Source organism: Marmota monax, unplaced genomic scaffold (genome assembly GCF_021218885.2).
Source record: "Marmota monax isolate L192 unplaced genomic scaffold, Marmota_monax_Labrador192_F-V1.1 WCK01_AAM20220418_F8-fsc00176, whole genome shotgun sequence".
NCBI classification, from domain to species: Eukaryota; Metazoa; Chordata; class Mammalia; order Rodentia; family Sciuridae; genus Marmota; species Marmota monax.
The window spans coordinates 244,036-269,334 of NW_026694774.1; the positions used below are offsets into that span (position 1 = coordinate 244,036).

General features: G+C 31.7%; 1 protein-coding gene across 6 annotated transcripts in view; it reads right to left on the reverse strand.

Moving 5' to 3' along the window:
* Positions 1–25,299, reverse strand: part of Rps6ka6 (ribosomal protein S6 kinase A6) — a 98,219-nt gene that overhangs the window by 69,282 nt on the left and 3,638 nt on the right. The gene's annotated exons all lie outside the window — the stretch shown is intronic.

Here is a 25,299-nt window from a genome sequence, read left to right on the forward strand (position 1 = left end):
TATGAATTGCATCACAATAAAGCTCTTTTAAAAAAGCATTAATAACTGAAAATGTACTAAATTTATAGATTTAAGATCAAAGAACCCCAAACAGGACAAAGTTATAGAAAACCACCCAAAGACATATCTTTTCTTTTAAATATTTATTTTTTAGTTGTAGTAGACACAATACCTTTATTTATTTATTTTTATGTGGTGTTGAGGATCGAACCCAGGGCCTCGCACATTCTAGGCGAGCACTCTATTGCTGAGCCAGTCTCAGCCCCAAAGATATATCTTAATTAAGCTACTCTAAACCAAAAGAAAAATGGGAGAAAAAATATTGAAATGAGAGAAAAGTTTTAAATAAAGGGAACATCAAATTGACTGGCTGCAGATTCCTCAATGAAAAATCATGGAGGTCAGAAAACAGCTGAAGAACATTCACCTGAGAAAAATGGAAATGCATGTTAACAAATAAATCTGTATATGAATGATTAAAGCAGTTTTATACATAACTGTCATATATTGGAAAGAGTCCATGTGTCTTTGATCTGGTAAACTGATATTAATCATCAATAAAAATGAGAAAACTACTGATACCTGAGAATATATAGATGGATGTTAAAAACGTTTTGCTAACTCAAAGAAGTCAAACCCAAGTGCTAAATATTGGATGACAAGACACTGAAAAAGGCAAACTACAGGGAAAGAATTTATATCATTAGTTTCCAGGGGTTGGGAGTTGAATAAGGCAACTCACTACTAAGCAGTAAAAAGGAATGATTTATTGATACACTCAACAACATGGGTGAACCACCAAATAGATCATTGTAAGTAAAAGATGCAAGATAAAAAATGCTATATAAGGTGATTCTATTTATAGCATTCTGAAAAAGGCAAAACTATAAAGAATGGAATAGATTAATGGTTGCCAGGGGTTAGGGCATACTACAAAGAGGCACCTTAACGGGCATCGGGTGGTGTGCCAAGGGGGTGAAGGAACTACTCTGATCTTGATTGTGGTGGTAGTTACACAAAGTTATTTATATAACTACATTTGTCTATCCTCAAACCACACATGAAAAGGAGCAAATTTGAGTATATGAAATTTTTAAATCAACATATTTTAAGGCAATTTACACAATTTAATGAATATCATCTAATTAAAACCAAGTAAAGCAACTAATGATGTCTATTTTTCTAATTTTTAATTGATTTTATTTTTAAATACATGACAGCGGAATGCATTACAATTCTTACTACCCATATAGAGCACAATTTTTCATATCTGTTTGTATATATAGTATGTTCACACCAATTCATGTCTTCATACATGTACTTTGAATAATGATGTCAATCACATTCCACCATCACTGCTAACCCTATGCCCCCTCCCTTTCCCTCACATCCTCAGCCCTCCCATGTTCCCCCTCCCTACCCTACTATGAGTCAGACTTCTTACATCAGAGAAAACATTCAGCATTTTTTTGGGGGGATTGACTAACTTCACTTATCTTTATCTTCTCCAACTCCATCTATTTACCTGCAAGTGCCATGATTTTATTCTCTTTTATTAATAAGTAATATTCCATTGTGTATATATGCCACATTTTCTTTATCCATTCATCCACTGAAGGGCATCCAAGTTGGTTCCACAGTTTAGCTATTGTGAATTGTGCTGCTATAAACATTGATGTGGCTATGTCCCTGTAGTATGCTGTTTTTAAGTCCTTTGGGTATAGACGAAGGAGAGGAATTGCTGGGTCAAATGGTAGCTCCATCAGTCCTTTTCTTATTTTAATCTCTGCAGCATATTACAGGTGACCAAACTCCTATTGGATTTTTTGGCTTCTTTGATATCACTATCTCATTTTCTATTTCTTTATTTTCTTTAATTGCTCTTTTTTCTATATCCTTGAAACATAATAACTCCTCAGGAAATGCAATCAATTTACTCATGAATCTCAGATTTACTCAGATACTACTCTTCTCAACTGCATACTTAATAGTTCCACTAGTTTATCTTACATATGTCTCAAAAATAACCAATACACAGAGGAATTAGTGTCCCCCTACAAATATGCTCTCCCTCTAGGGTTCACTATTTCTATAACTGATGCCACTATCTTACCATTTTACCTCAACAAAACTGTCAAAGTGGTGTGTGTGTGTGTGTGTGTGTAATTTTTTTCATGAGATAGATTTGTCATTAATATTGAGCATTCAGCAAAATAGTCCAAAAGTCAATAAGGCTGAATCCTGATAATTATACTTTTACAATAAAACAACACTAAGGATTATCTAAAGAAAAAGTGTTATGCATAGAATAAAGATGATCCATCAAAAAAGAAAAACACTGCTTTCCTCTGTTACCTAGTGGTTACTTCCTATTCACACCATCTTATGACTAATTTTTCATGAAGCTGTGGGTCTGAAGGCACTAGAAATAAAATAAATTTGAGTCAAGAAGATCTCTCTATCCTGGAAATCATCTCTTATCTCCACAAATTACCTTTACAACTCTACATTTTTTTTTCCATTTCATCTACCCTCAAGGTACCAGATTTTCAATATAAATTATTCATTCCTAAAGAGGACCAGAGTATTTACTGATCCTTACTAAAACTTAAATCATTTCTGCCCATGTGGAAACAAAAAAAAATATTTTTATAATTTTCGCTGGAACAATGAACTTTTATTTCAAAAATAAAATATGTAATTTTACAAGTAAAACAAACATGTTGTTTCCCCCAATGAAGTGTTAAATGGAGAAGAAATAATTTTCTATAGAAGAGTCTAGAAAACTGATCAGTAGTTATAAGTACAATAATATTTACACAAATACTACAAAACCCAAGTGAATAAACTCTCATGTCAAAGCCTAGTGAAGAATATTTTAAATTTGTTTTTGTTTTATCAGAAAAGAATTAAATAACAAATCTTCCAGGCAGAAATAAACTGAGTTGCTGTAATCATCTAACCTCAGAAAATCATGTGGGTCACTTCAAATCTATCATTTTCTTACTACTTATTGACAAACACAGGTCATCAGGGAAACCTAAACTGAGAAAGAAAAACAATTTTTCCCTTAAAATTTTTAGAATTGGAGGAGGTGTGGAAAGTGAAATATAAATACATATATTTTTGGAAAGGTTTTACTACTATCTGGCCATAATAGTATGATACAAACCTACCCATCAGTCTTACATACAAGAGTAAAGTAACAGAGCTCATAGCATGATGCTGAAAAATACAATGAAGTAGTAAAGAGATACACAAATAAGGAAAAACTAGGGGAAAAGTAGGAAGAAATATGGGTGATGGAATCTAACAATGTAATTAACAAAACCTAATAGTTTTCTCAACAAATTTGAGACTGTTATAAATTTAAAAGTAATCTCCAGGATCCTTAAAATGTACCAACTAAACAAAATCATTGTATTCATATAATACCTAATATTAAAAATGTTTAATACATTGGCATTATAAGGAAAAATTGTTTAATAAGCTTTATGTTGCCTGATAGCCTTTGTAATACTTTATAAAGAGTTCAACAATTTTTATTCACTTTACATAGCTAGAACAAATTGTATCTAAAACTTAGAGGTAGATTCGTATCTATGTCAGCATACTGAATTAAGCCTAGGACAAAACAGAAACCTCCACAGTTGATCAATGTGGCAGACACATTCTAAGATGGGTCCCCAGAATCTTCACCTCTTCATGTCCATGCCCTTGTATAATCTCCATCCTCTAGAGTATGAACAGAACCTGTGGATAGATTCCACACAAAATAATATGGCAAAGGTGTTGGGATGCCACTTACATGATTACATTATATCATAAAGGTCTCTAGAGACTTTCCTTTTTAACGATATTGAAGTAGTCATATGATATGGGACTCCAGCCAGCTCTCTACGAGCTGAGAGCAGCCTGCAGTCAATACCCAGCAAGAACCCAGAGCCTTCAGAGTCCTACAATCACAAGGAAAGGAATTGTGCCAAGAATCTGAAGGAGTTTAGAAGTAGATCCTTCCCCACGCAAGCCTCTATATAAGAATGTAGGAAAGCCAAAACCTTAATTACATGTTTGTGTGACTAAACAGAGGCCCTGGCTGAGTCACACCCAGATTCCTGACCCACAGAAATTGTTGATAATAAATGTGTTTTGTTTTAATCTTCTAAATTTGTGGTGAACTGTAAGGTAACAACAGATAATTAATACAATCAATATTATTGGACAAAATACTGGTGATTTAAAATTATCCCCCAAAACAGAGTTTTGGAAAAAAAATTATATGTTAATACTTTTAAAAATACATATTTATTAAGTTTATGTGCTTTTTCTCATTTTGTAGATATGAAACTGTCAATTACATGGTACTAAGTAACCTAGGAAAAATAGTAGAGTTAAATTTGTGTTAAAATATTTGACCAACAGGGCTACCTAATTAATTTTTGTTTTAATTAGTGAGATTGAGAAGTCACACATTTGCCCTTTAATTTTGCTTTCTGAGAAATCAATTACTAACTTAATAAGTACATTGTAAAGAACATTATTTCACACTCTTTTAATAATCAGGGATATTTCAGTATCTTATCTCTCTGAACATAAATTATCAAATGCACAGATTTGTTGTTATAAGAGGCAAAATATAGAATACAAAAAATTAACCCCACACATATCATGGAGTTTACTTTTTCAAATACATTCTAACAAAATGGAACCTCTGTATAGTATTGGTGATAATGTAAAATAGTATGGCTACCATGAGAAACAGTATAGGTATCCCTCAAAATAAGCAAATAATTAACATATTATATAGCAATTGCACTTTGGGCAAATATCCAAAAGAAATGAAAGCAGGATGTCAAAGAGGTACTTGTACAGCCATGTTCATCGCAGTATTATTTGCAATGGCCAAAAAGCTAGAATGTGCCTAAGCATTTACCGACTATCAAAAGATGAATAAACAAAATGTGGTACATTCATACAATGGAATATTATTCTGTATTTAAAAGGAAAAATCTAACATACAACAACATGGGTGAATCTTGAAGAGATTATATTAAGTGAAATAAGCTAGTCACATAAATAGAAAGTTAAATCTCTAGTCATGGGTATCTAGATTTAACCTCCTTAAGGGCAAATAATGTGCTTTATTCTTGAAGCAGACATACTACAGTGGTATCATGAAAAAAAATCAGTGCTTTAGGATCCAACTGAAGTAGATTCACATTCTATAGGTCTACTTTTACTACGTTGGGAAAGTTTCTTAAACTTTCTTAGTGTCAATCTCTTCATCTTTGAAATAAGCAACATAGAGTTGTTGTTGAAATTAATATGTTTCTAAAGCAGATGGCAGTGTTTGACACATGCTCAGTAAATGTATGATCTGTGAATGTTTTTCTGCCAACAAACGGAATATAGGAAAAAAAGTATAAGTATTTTAGTTAATAATATCACCAAAGGAAAGTACCATCGCTATGGAAAACAATATAGAGGTTTCTCAAAAAATTAAAAAAAAAATAGAACTACCATATGATCCAGCAATCCCACTCATGGGTATATAGAGTCATGTGTTAATTAATCATTGGGACTAGTTCTGAGAAATGTACTGTTAGGTGATTTCTTCATTGTGTGAACATCATAAAGTATTCTTAAAAAAACCATGGTGGGTAAAAAATATCACCAGGAAACACAATCTTACAGGACCACTATTATATACACAGCCCTTTCACTGATCAAAACATAATTAGGTAGCGCATAACTATATATCCAAAGGAAATTAAATCAGTAGGTTGAAAAGATACCTGAATCTGTATGCTTACTGTAACAGTATTCAAAACAGTCAAGATATAAAATTAATCTAAATGTCCACCAAAAGTTAAAGAAAATATGTATATTTACGCAATGAAATATCATTTGGCCATAAAAAAAAGAATAAAATCCTGTTGATTGAGGCAACATGTATGAGCCTAGGAGTCATTATCTTAAATGAAATAAGCCAGGCACAAATCTAAAGACAAATGTAAGCTAAGTCCTAAAGCTTATCTGAAATGTCTGGGACCAGAAGAGTTTTGGATTTTTGATTTTTTGAGATTTTGGAATTATTTTTAATTTATTTTTCTCTTTTTAAATTTGCAAATACATTTTAGCTATCTTGGAGATGGAACCTAAACCTCAAAATTTGTTTTATGTATGTTTTATAGACATACCCATTTTTTTTCATGCAGCACTAAGCACTAAACATAGAACTTTGAGTATGCTAAGCAAACACTCTACAACTGAGCTACATCCACACTTCCCTGAACATAATTTTTTTACCAAATGTTTTCTCTGATATAAGGGGGGTGACTCAAAATGGGTAGGGAGGGAGAGCATGGGAGGAAGATTATTTCTAGATAGGGAAGAGGGGTGGGAGGAAAAGGGAGGGGGAAGGGGAAAAGCAAGGATGGGGGTATGTGATGGTCATCAGTATACAAAATACATGTATGAAGATTTGAATTTGGTGTCAATATACCTTATATACAGAGATATGAAAAACTGTGGTATATATGTGTATTAAGAATTGTAATGCAAAAAAAGAGTAAATGTATAATGGCATAATTTGGCATGAACATACTTTATATACAGAGTTATGAAAAAATGTTCTGTATATGGGTAATAATGAGTGTAATACATTCCACTATTGTCATGTATTTAAAAATTTTTTAAAAAAAGATTTTTAGTGTGTCTCATGTGAAGTCTAGTATGGAATCCTCCGTTTGTGGCATCATGTTAGCACTGGAAAAGTTTGTGATTTTGAACCATTTTGAATTTCAGATTTTCAAATGAAGGATGATCTCTCCAGTGAAATTTAAAACACTGATTTTAAAGAGGGAGAGAGTAAATAGTGTTACCAGAGGCTAGGAAGTACACAGGGGATGAAAGGGTAGGGAGACATTAGTCAATAGGACAAAGTTACAGTTAGATAGGAGCAATAAGTTCTATTGTTAGCAGACAACCAGTTAATAATATTTTGTTCAGAAATATTTTGAACATTTCTTTTACAAAGAATTGATAAATTTTTAAGGTTATGGATATATTAATTACCCTACTATGATCATCACACAAAATATATCAAAACATCATACTATACCCCTTAAGTATGTATAATCATTATGGGTCATTTAAAAATAAACTTTAAAAAGGCACAAAACCAAAAAATGTTATTTGTATACAAAGTAATACACTATAAATAAAAACTTACATAATCATAAGCTTCTGACCTCACTGTTTTAGTTTTAATATGTCATACTTTTGTGAGAAGATTACTTTTAAAATAATGATAGAATTATTTTTGGTTAACTTGTAAAGAATCTGTCAAAGGAACCCAAGAAGGTACATACATAGTCTTGCATATATCCCTTGCTTTAAGAGTAACAAATTGAAGCCAGGCATGGTGTTGCATGAATGTAATCCCAGCAGATCAGGAGGCTGAGGCAGGAGGATCACAAGTTCAAAGCTAGCCTCAGCAAATTATTGAGGCTGTAAGCAACTCAGCAAAACCCTGTGTCTAAATAAAATATAAAAAAGGGCTAGGCATGTGGCTCAGTGGTTAAGTGTTCCTGGATTCAATCCTCAGTACTCAAGAAAAAAAAGAAATAAAAAACTGGAGAAATTTAAAAATAAGCATCTCTGTGTATTTTTATGCTAACAACACTCTCAATTTCTCTTTAAGTCTTTTAGCAAGGCATTTCCAAAAATAAGGAAGGGGGTGTTTTGCTTTGTTTTGCATTCACATAAAGGTTTCAATTTGTGAACTAAATTTTAAACTACCAAATTTTTTCAAACTTTTATTAATAGGTATGGTCGCCAGGAAACTATTTACCTTTTCAATCTTTTAGACTGAATTCCATAGTTTATATACTGTTATGGGAAATTTGATGGCATTTATAATTTCATGCAAAATGATTCACTTTGATCCTTTCTAGTTTTCGTAAGGATTTTGTTTTTAAGTTCTTAATGATTTTACCCCAATAGGTTAGTCTTTTGAAACACCCCCACCTAACTATTGTCACTGCTTCAAGGAAAAGTTTAGAAAGAGCAATTCTGGGAGCTGGGGTTGTGGCTCAGCAGTAAAGCACTCAACTAGGACGTGCAAGGTGCTGAGTTTGATCCTCAGCACCACATTAAAAAAATAAATAAATAAAATAAAGGTATTGTGTCCAACTATAATTTTAAAAAAGAAAGAAATAGCAACTCTGTTTCAAGTCAATCTGATAGAGTTGTCTCTTAAAGAGAATCTAAGGATGGGGAAAGCATATATAGCCTCCAGGCTTATCCTTTATGTATTTAAAAGCAATTATGAGTTTTGCTACACAATGAGTTAGCTGAAAAAAAGTCAATATTCATATCCAGGCATAAAAACAGAGTCAAAGTAAATATAAATGATCTTTGACATATTCATTTTGAGTCATGTATATGTTTTTGAAAGTCAAGACTCAATTACAAATCTTTCCTTTTTCCTCCATCTTACCCTATACAGACATCAATGAATAAACACTGTCTTATTAAGTTTCTTATTAATCTATCAGACTATAAGCTCCCTAAAAAAAGTATCACACCTTATATACTTTGCTATCCCAAGATCTAGCATACTGTCTAGAAAATAAGATATCCTGGAAAAATATTTATGTAAAATAATAACTAAATTTGGAATCTAAATGAATTAAATTTATAAAATAACTTCAATAACTGCATACTTTTCCTTAGATTTTCTTACTTGAAATGTCTAAAAGCAACTTTGAAAGCTAATTTCATAAAGTTATTTTCAGTAAGTCATTTTGCTTATCATTTCTGACTCTTAATTTTAAATTCTAAAAGCCAACAGGAATCCAGCTCATTCAAAATTATTTTTAAATTGCAGAGCTTGGATGAGTCATAAGATTTTTTTCAAAAGAATGTATCTTAGTATTTCTTCATATTTTACAATGTGCATGAAATAATTTCAAAGGGTTAGCAAGATTATTATAAACTTCTCAAATTATATCCTAAAGCTGTTTGTCTATACTTCAGAGCATGTGCTAAATTTTGCCAATTGTTGTATGGCTTGTTACCTAAGAACTATTTTTATTCCTTAACATCTTTCAAGATTTCTTTTTAAAATGATGAAGAATATATAACAGAGGTCTGAGTTCTTGGCTCACAAAATCTAAAATATTTATCATTTGGCCCTTTCTGGAAAACATTTAACATTTCTTGGCCTAAATATACAATTTTAATGAGCATAAACTAAAAAATATGAGACTCCATTACCAATGATTCTGCAACCTGTACACTCAGAAAAATGAGAAATTATATCCCATCTGATTCAAATGTATGATATGTCAAGGTCATTGTACTGTCATGTGTAACTAATTAAAACAAATAAAAAAATAAAATAAAAATATGCACAAAAATTATCAAGTTGACCTAGAAAGAAAATAATTAAAATTATTTACTCTGTGTGATTATACTCATCACAGTACACAAAGGATATTGCTATATCCAGAATATATTCAGTATTTCATAAAATTCAACCAGTATTTTCAACTTACTTTTACTCCAGTGTTCCTTATACCTTTGTAATTTTTTCTTAAAAAGTGGCCAGAAAAGTGAATTCTTGTTTCTTTTCTTTTTCTTTTTTTAATATTTATTATTCAATTGTAGTTGGACCCAATACCTGTATTTATCTGCTATCTATCTATCTATGTATTTATTTTTATGTAGTGCTGAGGATTGATTGATTTGATTGAGGATTTATTTTTATGTAGTGCTCTACCGTTGAGCCACAAACCCAGCCGCAAATTCTTATTTTTCAATGCATTTTTAAAGCTAATAAGACAACCAGACTTGGTTGGCATAAAGTTGTGAATTTATCTTGCTGACAGATTTAGAAGCTGTTAATCTTAATAAAAGACTAATAGATAAGGATATTTAACTCACATTTTGGAATTGGCATAATTCGGCCAAATCATTTTAAATATTTTGTTTGAACCATAGTACTGTTAACAATATTTAATACAAAGTAAATCAAGCACACCAGTTAGAATGTAAAAACTGAAATGATGATGATGACTTGTTTTTCTCAAATTCAAAAGACAATGACACCCAAGTTGTAAAATTTATTCAATCTGGATAAGCTCTGAAAATATTACCCTAATACAAACATTACTGTCTATCTTCAGAGATGCTGTTATTTCTAGAAAAAAAAATGACCATGCTATATGGCTTCTTAATAAGCTTTCTGAAACTTAGAGCCTAACAGTTTAGATAAAAGGGCTAAAGTCAGCTAGTTTTATGTTGTCTAACCAAGCCCATGTTTCCCAAGGTTTGTTTATATAGGGATCAGGATGTGGCTCACAATAGAGCACTTGACTACTAGATACAAGACACTGGAATTGATCCCCAGTACAACAATAAAAGGGTCAAAATATGTTGTGTACCTGTAATTCCAGCTACTCTCTAGGCTAGAGATGGGAGGATCACTTGGAACTGTAGTTCAACATCATACAGGTAATGCAGTGAGACCCCATCTCAAAAAGAAAAGTCACATAAACTATCGTTCATATTGTAATCCAGGTTCTGAACAACTTCATTTTGAAAATAATAACAATCAGAATTGTTTAAAACTTCTGTTATTGCTATTACAGCCATATATATTTAATGCCAAAATTTCAATATACACTAGCAACTAGATATGGAATATACAAAATCAAACATCAATGAATTAGGAACTATCATTAGTTCTAGGGTGAAAACCAGCCACATAGAAACCTCATCATTTCAATATCAATGTTGAGAGTCCAAGATACCTAAGAGATCAAAAAATTGAAAGCAACTTATTTAAATATTAATATTTTTAAAAGACCAATGCATTAGCAAAAGTAACTTTCCTTCCCCATGTGGGAAAAATGACTATAGGAAACACCGAAAAATATCAACAGGGGTATATGCCCAAACATAAAAAACCCTCTCTAACTTCCATAATCTAGTGCTAGGAGTAAGGGGAACTATGTAAGGCAAGAATGAAGTATAAATTGAATTGACATATATACTGAGGCTTATTTACTTTCTCTTGTTTTTTTTTTCTTTCTTTTTTTGGTACTGGCATTGAACCCAAGCATATTCTGCCACTGAGCTACATCCCCAGCCCTTTTTATTTTAAGACAAGGTTTCAGGATCTCACTAAGATGCCCAGGCTGTCCTTGAACTTGTGAAACTCTTACCTAAATCTCCAGGAGTACCTGGTAGGTGGGATTGTAGGCATGTGCAAGAACACCTTTTTTTTCCTTAGGCTATACTTTCTTGACAGTTAAGTAAGAGGAAATCAGGTACTAATATTTTTAAAGAATCTAAATGGTGGAAAAGATCAATCAGCAAACCTATGAGTAATTCCACATGAATTAAATAAAACATTAATACTTCAGAAAAGTATTTTTAAAAGCCTTATATAAATCTAAATTTGTTATATATTATCTTTCCATTTACAACATTTCCTTGCGATTACAGAAGAATGAGTAGATAGTTAATTGGTTCTCAGTTACAAGGCAGAAACCTGGAACAATAATCAAATCAACTCTATTAAGAATCTATCCTACATTACACATACTAGACATTCATTTGGTAAACAAATGCATGCAAAATAATATTTAGAATCAATTAAAACCAATCCAAATATCATTATGCTTTAGAAAGGACTAGTGATTGTACTACTATTATACTACTACTGAGTTGAACTAAGCATATCTCTATAGTACACACCAGAAGGAATTTGTGGAACATTTGACTTTTTAAAAACTTTGATTCAATGACAGAAAAGCAGCTTCCTGGATTTCTATTCAAGCAGGAATTTGTTTACTCTGCTTAGTTGAAACCAGAGCTAATGGCTTTAATGGTTTTGAATAGCTCCAAAGTACTCCCAATGCCAATGCACTAGCCTTCTGGTCAGTTTCATGTGGGCTACAACTTATGCCTTTAATAAATTTGCTTCCAAAGAATGCACATATTATATAGGATATAAATGGAATACACATAAACACCAACCTGTGTACATACATGGTATTCTCTTTTTTTAAAATATGAAAACCTGTTAATAACCTTCAATAACTTGGCTTAAGATGTGACACATTTGAAAGTAATAATATTTTATGAGTGCTTACAATGCAAAAGGTACTCTTCCGTGTGTTTTATATGTATTATATTCTACCGTTATCCCCATTGTATAGTTAGAACAAGTAAAATAAGTAAGAGAAGTCAAGTAACTTGTCCAAGATCACACAGTAAAAAAGAGTCCAGAATTTGAACTCTGGTATTTTAGCTCCAGAACATCTCCTTTTATACTCTATGTTGTCCTGAGTGTCTAAAGGATCTGAGATAGCTAACAAAGTGTTTATACTTCTTTCTTTAAGTCAAAGAATAACAATCAACTTAATTAGCCCAATATTCTCATACTTCCACTTTGACATAGAAAGGCAAGAAGCACTTAGTACCATTATTCATGCTTAATTAAAGGAGACAGTTAAATGCTTCTCACAGAACTAATGTCTTTCTCTGTTAAAAGCAAAAAGAATACAATCTTTTACTTATTATGGGATCCCTGGAAAGAAGAGAATGCATGAAGGTGATTTTAAACATACACAAGTGGTGACTGCACAGAATGGCTGACTCAAGTGAATCATTATAGAGGATGTGGATTTCTATTTGGAAAAAAAAGACTACAGATAATAATGTAAAATGGTAAAAATATAAATATTTTCTTTTCATTTATATGTTGCACCCAGATATATTTTGCTGCAACTTATTGGATCTCTACAATCAATAACACTGATAATTTTACTCCTTTCTTGCTTTTTACAATTTATAGTTTTATTATAAACCAAGAATTTTGGACTTTCAATATTGTACTTTTCATACTTGAACCTTATTTGCATGATATAAAGTCATTATTTTAAACAAAATGCAATTTAAGGGAAACATGTTTATAAATTTTGAGTAACTTATAACAAAATAATTTCCTAGGGTTTGCTAAACCAAACTAAAGAAAAAGAAAAAGGTGGCTGGGTTTGTTCCCCATGAAAACAGAAAAGAGATCAGTGGAGTAAAGGAAGAGGATTGAGAAGCAGGGAGGAGGGACAGGAAAAGGAAAGAATGGTAGAATGAATCTGAATAATTTTCCTAAGTATACATCTGAATATGCCACAGTAAATCTGATCCTTATGGATATCCATGATGCAGTAATTAAAAAACTATGAATAAATAGAAAAGATTAGTAGAGAAAAGGAAACAGGGAGAGGGGGATATAAGGGAAAGGGGAAGTTCTAGGAATGAAAAAAAATTCATTTGGTGTTCTATTTATTACATTTCATAAATTAATTTTCAGGTCAATTTTATGATAGAATTTCTTAAAGAAATATTTTAAAATGTAGGAAGCGGTCACATTTCTTTTTTAATATGTTTGATAGATTCCATTTTTAAATCTCAATACCTTATTAATAAGCTTTGAATCATGGCATTAGCTAACTTCTTTACTTTAACATAATCCAAGTAATGCTTCCTTTACTATTACCTTTGGAGGGAAAAACAATAAAGTTTAATAAGGAAATTAGGACAGTTTACTTTATAGTACAAGGTACTCAAAAACAAGAATAATGCTTGATTTTTCAAATTACTTTCCTGTTTGAATTGTTTCAGTGAAGTAAAATGTTGTACTTGTTCTTTTCAGAGTTGCCCACCCCTTTTTCTCCTTTGTTCAAAATGGTCCCTAATAGAATGAAATAATCCAAATACACAAACACACACACACACACACACACACACACACACACACATAGGAATATCCAAACTTTGTCAATTTAAAAAAGTGAAATATTTTTTTAAATAGCAAAAATAAGTCAATGTTTATAATGATTAACAAAATTATAACACTCTAGGATTCCACTTTCTTGGCAAATAATGGTTTCTAGAGTGTCTGCTAAAGTTTGTTCTGTTTGGTAATTTTCATGTCTAGCCCTAAGCAACTAACAGGTCACCCTCTACTAGAGAGAAATAAATTATTAGGGATACTATATAGATATGGGTAAGGGGATAAACAGAATAGCATAATTTCAAAGTGAAAAAATCCACATTAAGAGATACTTTAGCCCAGTGTGGTGGCATATGAGTTATGCCAGTGGCTTGGCTTAGGAGGCTAAGGCAGGATCTCAAGGCCCACCTCAACAACTTACTGAAGCCCTAAGCAACTTAGTGAAATCCTAAGCAACTGAGTAACACTGTGTCTCAAAATAAATAAAAATATAAAAAAGAGCTAGGATGTGGCTCAGTGGTTAAGCACCCTTATGTTCAATCCCCAGTACCAAAAAAAGGGGAAAAAAAGATAAGAAATTCTGGCACCTTTATTTTTCCTCATATTTAAAGGTAAATAAGAAAAATCACCTTAATGTGTTAAGAAATAATGACTACAGAGAAAATGTACAACAGAAATTATTTTCTTTCAAAAAAGCAGAGCACTAATCTCTATCAGAAATAATTCCAAAAATAGTATTAATACCATATACCTATGTTCAGTAAGTGTAAATTTTAAAGTTCCATATAATTCATTAATTTTTTCAGGAGAAACATATATACATGACAAAAAGATAAAATAAATTTTATAACACTACAAAGGCAATTCAATGGAGAACAGACTTTTTTTCAATAAATGGTTTGAAAACAAGTGGACACGTGGACACTAGGCAAAAATAAATGGACCTCAACCTATACTGTCGACCATATACAAAGGTTACCTGGAAATAGACTAGAGTCCTAAAAACTAAGGCATGAAACTAAAAATAATTCTGGGAGTAAAGATGAATGAAAATTTTAGTGAACATGTATTTAGGGAAAGATTTCTTAGCTATAATACCAGAGGCAAGATTCACATAAAAATAAAACTGATAAACTGGACATTGCTGAAATTAAAAACCTCTACTTCTTGTTAAGAGAATGAAATGTAAGCCACAGAATGGGAGAAAAATGTAAATTAATACTTGATAGACTTATTTCAGAACTCTCAAAACTCAATAAGAAATCAAAGCCCAATTTTAAAAATTACAAAAAAATATGAAAAGACAACTCACCAGATAAAATTTGTGTATGCCAAATAAGTGTATGGAAAAAAAGCTTAGCATCATTTGCTATTAGGGAAATTCATTACAAAATCATAACTAGCAGACTAGACCACTTGAAAGACAGTTTCAGGCAATGGAAACAAAATATATATTCTTGAAAATAAAGATGACAACAGAGAAAAGATGTTAAGAGACAATAAATAGAACTTCCAAGAAATATTGGATAACATGAAAAGACAAGCTTAAGATTTATTAGGATAGATGAAGGCTCAAAGATACAACCCAAAGTAATGAAAAATATTGCAATGAAATAATATATGAAAATTTCCCAATCCTTGTGAATGAAATGAAAAACCAAATATAGGAGGCACACAGGACCCCAAAAACATAAAATAACAACAGACCCACACCAAGGCACATTATTACGAAAATGGCTGAAGATGTAGAATACGGACAGAATTTGAAAGGCAGCCAGAGAAAAACAACAGGTCACATTTAGAGGGAATCCAATCTGGATCTCAGCTGATTTCTCAACTCAGACCCTCAAAGCTAGGAGGTCTTAGAATAATATATACTAATCTCTGAAAGAAAATGGATGCCAACCAAGAATACTATACTCAGCAAAAATAAGCTTCAGAATTAAAGAGGAAATAAAAACCTTACATGATAAAAGTTAAATGAATTCACAAGAAAGCCTGCACTACTAAACACACTCAATGGACTCAATAAAATAGTTCATCAAGCAGAATAAAAAACAAAATGGAAAACCAGCAGGGGGAAAACTACACTAGAAGTATAGTAAAAAAAAGGAGAAACTAATATAAAAGACACAGGATGGAAGACAAAACACAACATTATGCTCTCTCCCAGAGACTTACTTAATAGGCAAAGAAAATCACAGACTGAAGGTGAAAGGATGGGAAAAAATATCATTCACATGGATTTGTAAACAAGCAGAAGTTTCTATCCTGATATCTGATAAAGTAAACTTCAAGCCAGTTATTCAGAAGAGACAAAGAATGTCATTTCATACTACTGAAGTTAATTATCCAACAACAAAAAATAATAAGAGTAAATACTTATGCCTCAAATAATGAAATAACATACATCAAACAAAATCTTTTCAATTTCAAGAATCAAATGAACCATAACAAAATAATACTGGGCAATTTTAACATACAACTGGATAGAACTTCCAAGCAAAAATTAAATAAACTGAAGTAAAAAATGCAATTATTAATTTAGACTTAAGAGACATATATCAAATATTTCATCCATCAAAGTTTGAATACAGCCGGGCATGGTGGCACACACCTGTAATCTCAGCGTCTTGGGAGGCTGAGGAGGACGATTGCTTTCAAAACCAGACTCAGCAAACCAAGGCACTAAGCAACTCAGTAAGACCTGTCTCTAAACAAAATACAAAATAGGGCTGGGGATGTGACTTAGAGGTTGAGTACCCTGAGTTCAATCCCCAATAACAACAACAACAAAAAAGTTTGAATACAACCTCTTTCTCAGCAGCACATGGATCATTTTTTAAAATAGAATATACCTCAGGCCACAAAGCAACTCTTAACAAATACAAAAAAAAAAAAAAAACAGAGATAATACCTTGCATTCTATCACATCAGAATGGAATAAAATTAGAAAGCAATGACAACATTAAAAAATAGAAGCTGCTCAAACATCTGGAGAGTGAATAACACACTACTGAATGGTGAATGGATATCGGGAATAAAATTTTTAAAAAACAGGTAAATGAAAATAGCAACATAACATCAAAATTTTGGGGACACTAAGAAGGCAGTTCTAAAAGGAAAGTTCACAGCATTGAGCTCATTCATTGAAAGGATGAAAGACATCAAATAAATTCTCTAATAATGCATCTAAAAGCCCTAGAAAAGGAAATAATCCACACCCAATTCAGTTGAACATAGGAAATAATTAAAATCAGAGCAGAAATGAGTGAAATTAAAACAAAAATTTTTAAAAAAAATCAATGGGAAAAAATTGGTTCTTTGAAAAAAAATAAATAAAATTGATAAAAACTTAGCCAAGCCAACCAAAATAATGAGAGAAAATCTCAAGTTATTAAAATTCAGGATGAAAAAAGAAATAACACCAGAGACACTGTTGAAATACTGAGGATAATCAGAAACTATTTTGAAAATTTATACCCAATAAATTAGAAAACCTTAAACACATAGACAAACTTCTACAGACATATGACCTATGCAAATGAAATCAGGAGGACATAGACAATTTAAACAAATCAGTTTCAAGCAATGGAATTGAAGATGCTATGAAAAGCCTACCAACAAAGAAAATCCCAGGACCAGATGAATTCTCAGCACAATTCTACCAGACCTTCAAAGAACAACTTATACCAATATTCCTGACATTATTCCATGAAATAGAAAAGGAGAAAATGCTTCCAAACTCATTCTATGAAGCTAGTATCACCCCAACACCAAAATCAGACAAAGACACATCCAGGAAAAAAAGTTTCAGACAAATATCCCTGATGAACATAGATGTAATATAATACTGGCAAATTGCATACAAAAAGACATTAAAAATATAGTGCAACATGATCAAGTTGGTTTCGACTCAAGGATGCAAGGTTGGCTCAATATATGGAAATCAATAAATGTATTTCACCATGTAAATAGATTTAAAGACAAGAATTACATGATTATCTCAAAAGATGCAGGAAAAACATCTGACAAAATACAGTATCCAATCATATTTAAATAATAGAGAAAGAAGGAAAAATGGGAAGACACCTCAAAATTGTAAAGGCAATATAGGTTAAACCCAAGGCCTAAATCATTCTAAGTGGAGAAAAACTGATATCATTCCCTCTCAAATCTGGAAAAAGAAAAAGATGTCCTCTTTCACCACTTTTATTCAAAATCATCCTTGAAACTCTAGCCAGAGTAATTAGAAGAAATAAATTAAAGGGATTTGAATAGGAAAAGAAGAGCTCAAAGTATCTCTGTGTGCTGATGAAGATTGTATATTTAGTAGATTCAACAAACTCTACCAAAAAACTTGTAGAACTCATAAATAATTTCAACAAAGTGGCAGGATATAAAATTAACATTCATAAATCAACTATGTTCTTTAGGCTGGGGTTATAGCTTAGTGGTAGAGCACTTGCCCAGCACATGTGAGGCTCTGGGTTCAATCCTCAGCACCATTATAAAAATAAATAAAGGTATTGTATCCATCTACAATTAAAAATATTTAAAATAAAAAATTGTGTTCTTATACACCAATGAAGAATCTGCTGAAAGAGAAATTAGGAAAATTATCCCATTCACAATTGTCTTAAAAAAAACTTAAGAATCATTCTAAAGAAACAGTTGAAACCCTTTATAACACAAATTACAGAACCCTAAAGAAAGAAACAGGCAAATCTTAGAAGAAGGAAAGATCTCCATGTTCTTGGATAGCCAGAATTAATATTGTCAAAATGGCCATATCAAGAAGAGCAATATACAGATTCAATGCAATTCCCCATCAAAATTTCAATGACAATGTTCATAGAAATAGAAAAATCAGTTATGATATCCACTTGTAAAAATTAAGAGGCCCAAAATAGAGGAAAAAAATCCTTAGTGAGAAATGTGAAGCAGAAGGCATCACAACACCTCATCTTAAATGAGACTGCAGAACTATAACAACAAAACAGTATGATATTGGTACCAAAACAGGCATGAAGACCACTGGACCAAACTAGAAGACCAGAGACAAACACACATAAATACAGCTATCTCATACCAGACAAAGACGCCAAAAATATACATTGGGAAAAAAGATAGCCTCTTCAACAAATGGTGCTAGAAACTGGAAATTCATATGTAGTAGAATGAAATTTAACACCTCTCTCTTACCCTGCACAAAATTCAACTCAAACTGAATCACAGAAGTGGTACTAAACCTGAAACCCTGCACCAACTAGAAGAAAATAGATGCCAAACACTCCAACATGTCATCTTAGGAACTAACTTCCTCAACAAGACTCCTAAATTGTAAAAAGTAAAATTAAAAATATGGGATGGTATCAAACTAAAAAATCTTCTTCACAGCAAAAGAAACCATTGAGTATGAAGAGAGAACCTTCAGAACAGGAGAAAATCTTTGCCACCTGCACCTCAGATAAGGCATTAATTTTCTGGATGTACAAAGAACTCAAAAAGCTTAACACCAAAAAAAAAAAAAAAAAAAAAACCAATACCCTAATCAATAAATGGGCAAATGAACTAAACAAACATTCTCAAAAGAAGCATTATGAACAATCAACAAATATGTAAAAAGTGTTAAACATATCTAGCAATTAAAGTAATGCAAATTAAAACTACAGTGAGATTCCATCTCTCTCTAGTCAGAATGGGAAATATCAAGAATACAAGTAACAGTAAATATTAGCAAGGATGTGGCTAAAAGGCTAAAAACATACATTATTAGTAGGACTGCAAATTAGTACAACCACTATGGAAAGCATTATAGAGATTCCTCAAAAACTAGGGATAGAATCATAAGTTAGCTTAGTTATTCTACTCCCTTATACATATCCAAAAGATTTTAAAATCAGCATACTACAGTGACACAGCCACATGAATGTTTACAGCGGCATAATTCACAATAACTAAGCTTTGCCACCAACCTAGGTTCCCTTCAACAGTTGAACTGATAAAGAAAATGTGGTTTATATACCCAATGGAATATTACTCAGGCATAAAGAGAATGACTTAATGACATTCATGGATAAATGGATGGATCGGAGACTATCATGCAATTGAAATAAGTCAATTCCCCCCACCAAAAAAAGGTAGAATATTCTGATATGTGGATACAAACACGTAACAATGTTGGAAGGGGACGAACAGAAGTTGAGTGGATTATACAAAGGGGAATAATGTCAAAGGAGGGGGAATAAGATTAAGACAGTGGAGTGAATCTGACATAACTTTTGTATATACATATATGAATACACTACCATTTATCTCAACATCATCTACATCCACAAGACTGAGATCCTAATTAGAATAAGGTAATTTTAAAAAGAAGAATTCAGAGAAAACAGAACTCTTACACAGCAACTCCAGTAATATGTATTTACCCAAGACAAATGCAAAGTTATTTCAAACCAAGATCTACAAATTCATATAATGACTTCATTGATTATTGCCCCAAACTGTTAATAACCCAAATGTCCTTCATATGATTAATGGATAAACCAACTATATTAAATATATGCAACAGAATAATGCAGAGCAGTAATAAAAGACCTGACACAAAATCATGGACAAGGACCATACGAAATAAATAAAACTAACATTGTGTACAGATCTTACATTACTAAATGATCCTTTTTATAACATCCATATTTGCTTCTCTTAAAAAGGTCTTATAAGTATTCATTTACTGTTACACAAATTCCCTATATATGATAAACATAATAAATACTGAATTATTGTGCCAGAAATTCTAGAGATAAACATTTCCATTTGTAAAATGAAGTATAAAATCAAAATCATCTCTATTCCAGTATATAACTAATCAATATGTGGTTTTCTGTATACACCCATGTAAGTTTGAAATGAAATTATTTCAGACAGTATTCACTTATGATTGCAGCTGCCCCAGGTCAACAATCATGAATATAAATGACTTTCATTACATCAGACCTAATAACTTTTTCTTTTTCCTTCATTCTTGCACTTTGGCTATTCTCATTTAGTACAATTTCTTCTTTACAAACCCCACCTCTCCCTCCTAATGCTGCATTGAAGAAAAAATAAATGTTGTTTAAAATCTGATATTTGGTCCACGTTTCCACTCATGAATTTTTTCTCCTTTGTTTTCGGAAGTTTTATCCACTCTCATCCTGAGTAATTTAATACACCCATAATTACTCTCTCTTATCCATCATACTTTTTTTAGAATTTGTAATCCATTTTTATTTACTCATATCTTTATAGCTAGTTTCAACTGTGTAATTGACACTAGCAAAATACTAATGTAAGATTTTCCCCAGAATCCTCAGTAAATATATATATATATATATATATATATATATATTTTTTTTTTTTTTTTAATTTTCTCATTTTGAGACAGAAAATTTCCCCCTTAAATAATCTTTAGCTTTATAAAATGATTTTAACCAATTAATTTCATTTTTCTCAAAAATTAATTGAGCATATTTATGTAGGTTCACTTTTAAGTTCTCTATTCTGTTCCTTGATCTGTGTGTATCCTTTGACAAATACCACATTGTCTCAATGTAGTTTCATGGTAAACTTAACATCCAATAGAATGATCCCTGCATTTTACTTTTCTATTTTAACAATATGTTAGAGCTTCTAGGTACTTTACTTTTATAACTTTAAATTAAGTTTTTCCATGTCCCCCAAAAACAAACAAAAGAGAATACAGGATTGCTGGGATATTAATGACTTTTATTTAAACCAAGTAGACACATGTTTATTGAATCAGCATATCTGATATGGTTTCCAACAACTTATCTATGTCTTCTCCTTGTCTTCAATGTTATCCTTATGGGAAAACTGCAATGCAAAAAAGGAAAAGGCATGGACTTAAAGCAATCTAGTTTCAATTTCCAGATAGTCCTTTCACTGATTTTCCTCTTTCTCATATGTGTAAAAGGTCCATTTGTCTTAGTGAGCAATTATGAAGAGTGAAAACGCTGAATGAGATAATCTATATGAAGTATCTAATAGTGTCTGTTCCATACTACATGCTCAATAAATGCCATGTCTTTCTCAGGTTTTATTTAAGAGGGAATGAATTTCAGTGTATTTGGGGATACAAAAATTATAGTAGGATTGCTATATTTACTCTTAAAGTTTGTCCCTAACCATTTTATACAAGAAGCAGATAAGTTCTAAAATAATGATAATTACACATGGCCTTTGGGATTTTTGTTTAGAGATTTAATGGAATATTTATTATTTAAAATGGTAACTAGCCCCTTACTTAGCTAATAATGAGGTACACAGTTTATTTAACCTGCTAACTTGGGGGCTGAACCAGATCGAAATTATTAGGACACTAGTATTTTATTTTTACTCTTACAGAAAAACAAATTCTTCTAACTAAACAGCATGAGCATACAAGACAGCTCAAAAACCTCTTTTGGCCCCAGTCATATCTTAAACAACAACATAATAAAACATACAAATTTATTTTCCTAATCACTAGCTGAGAAACTGATATTTTTTTTTTCTTTTTGCTCAATAATGAGAACTACATTCTCTTTTGGCTTTGGCCTACAGTTGTGGTTTCTTTACTCTGGCTATACATCAAAATTATGGGGAATTGTGGGGAATGACGTTCAAGGCCCCCTCCATATCAGTTAATTTGAGCATCTTTGAATTGAGCAATGGCATGAGTAATTTTTTGAACTCCCAGGTTAATTTAACATACATCCAGAGTTGAGAAATACGAGCCCAATACTTGCCCAAGGAAATTCAAAGCCAAATTTATAACAACTATATTTAAACATTTAGTAAACCCCTAGAACCTAGTTACCTATGTTCTATTTCATACTGCACATCCATTCTCCACCCTTTGCATACATTTATCACTTTATTTTATCCCTTACACCCTAAATATCAAGCATTTGTTATCTGATTTTATTTCCTATACCAAACACTTAATGAAATGAAGCAAGATATTAAGTAATACATACACTCACTCTCTATATCTCATATATAGCAGCACCAACTACTTCAAATGTATGGATACAGGTTAAAATCTATCAGTAAAATCAGTCACAAAGAATGCCTTCAGGATATTTCAGACAATCTCTCTATCATCTACAAAAGCCAGATGACATTTGGCTCTAAATCTCCTTCCTGTCCAACTCTTTTTCCCATCTAAAAACAAATAAAAAGAAAATAAAGTGTATCAAGAAAAGAAAAACTATTAGCAAGAACAGTATATAATCCTTAGGAATAACATAAATGAGTAAACATTATATGACAAATTCTTACAAAGTACTGAAAGGCTTACCTCTAGATGCCATGTGCTTACCAACTCTAGAGAATGCTGCTAAATAGGGTAATATCACCAACCAAGGAAACAATTATAAGAAAATTTTAAAAATACTGATTTCCTTCTTGAAATTATAGATGAAAAAGACTATGAGAAGGGTAATTTTGAAATAATATGGTCTAAGAAAGCAACTGTACCACAGATGGAAGTAATGATTAGCTCTCTTGATGAATATACAAGATAGTATAATACAGAGGCCCTGCCCTAGAGGAAGTGACCTGAATATTTCCAGACAAGACTAGCTTAAAGAAAGACAGACTTGGACGAATTTGATGGCTTTTAGTAAACCTAGTAAAATCGTACAAGAAATATAGATGTCCCTGTTCTCTTTTTCACATTCCAGAAAGAAGAACTAGTCACTTCTGTACCCATGTACTCTAAACAACACTCTATACCCATAGCTGATTAGAAAAAAAAACATGAAAATTTTCTAGCTAGTAATAAGTACATTCTCCTTTAATAGAAAAGATTTTAAGCATGCCAAGCATGACCAGAAATCTTTATTGAATGATTTGTTATTGCACAAGACAATATTAAAGAGGAGGGAAGTTTACATTGGTTTTTTATCTTACCATGCTACAAAGATCTATTTATCATTTTATTAATCTAGTGGCTAGTACAAACATAATGACATACACATATTAAATATATGTTAAATTAAATTAATTCCTATCACCACACTTCTAATCTGTTATATATTATTCCCTCTTATTCCCCAACATATAATCAGTTACTAAATTCTAGTTAGTCTACCTCTGCCAAGTCTTTCCTCTTGTTCATAGTTCTACCCCTTCCATTCTAGTTCAAAAATTTCACTAATATTTCCACTAACACAATAACCTCATAGCTGGTATTCCCCACCTTTAGTATCTCCCCTACTACAATCCATCCTCCACACTATCATTAGCTATTTTTCAATGCACAAATTTGATAATGTCACTCATGTCCTCAAAAACCTTCAATAGCTCCCAATTATAAGACATAACTGAACACTTAACTGGCTTTAAAAGCTCCATAAATCTGGGTGTCGTCTTTACATTTCTTACCTCATTTTGCACCATATCCCCACTTCTACACCACAAACTTCTATTCTCACAATATCACATATATGAACAATATTACACATATTTCCTTCTTCCAAGAACTCCTCTATGCTTTTGCTTATATTGTTTCCCATTTACCTGAAATATGTTCCTTCAATCTCTGTCAAAATATTACTACTCCATAATGCCCTCAAATTCCATTTCCTTCACAAGGCTTTAACAGACTCATTCTAAACCACTCCCATCATTCTAACCCAATTATTGATGGTTTTGTGTCTTTTATGATAATAATTTATACATAATCCTATCTAGCTCACCTGAATTTAAACCTGTAGGAGTAGGGTGGGATTTTGTGATGTAATGATATATTGTAATGTAATTTTAATATGGCATTTCACATTATAACTCTGTGTACTGCATTGCCTATATTCAATAAATACAATGAATTAAATGATTCCTACTATAACAAGAGTTCCAAATAGAAATTTAAAAAAAGAATCAATGAAACACTTTATTGCCCAGTTATAATAATGAAATTGTTTATCCATATTCCTCAAAGTTTTCCTAAATATAACCTCATATTTTATTCCTGAATCACCCTATTTGTGATTACAAATGTGCAGAATAAGAGCTCCAATATATTTAGATGAAGTGGTCATATTTATGAAGAAGGTCTTTAAAAAAAAAAAAAAAAAACTTTCCATTAGTGAGGGATCCTGGGGATATCTAAATCCCAAGGTTTTTCATATAAGTGAAAAAAAAATTCATAGTTTAGTGGGGAAAGACAAGGACCTATTGTTAATGGAGACCTACCATGTGCAAAACACCTTGCTATGTATATAAAAACTTACACTGCATTCTCTTTACTTAAAACTTTTTAAGATATTTTTCTCCCATTTACAGATAAAGAAACTGAAGTTCAGAGAGCTATACACTGGATCCCACAGCTAGTATGGGAATAAGTTTGGAACAGATTTATCTGCCTCCAAAGAACATGTTCTCTGCTCTATTACTACCAGGTCACATAAAATTAAACTTTCAGTTTTTTTCCCCAA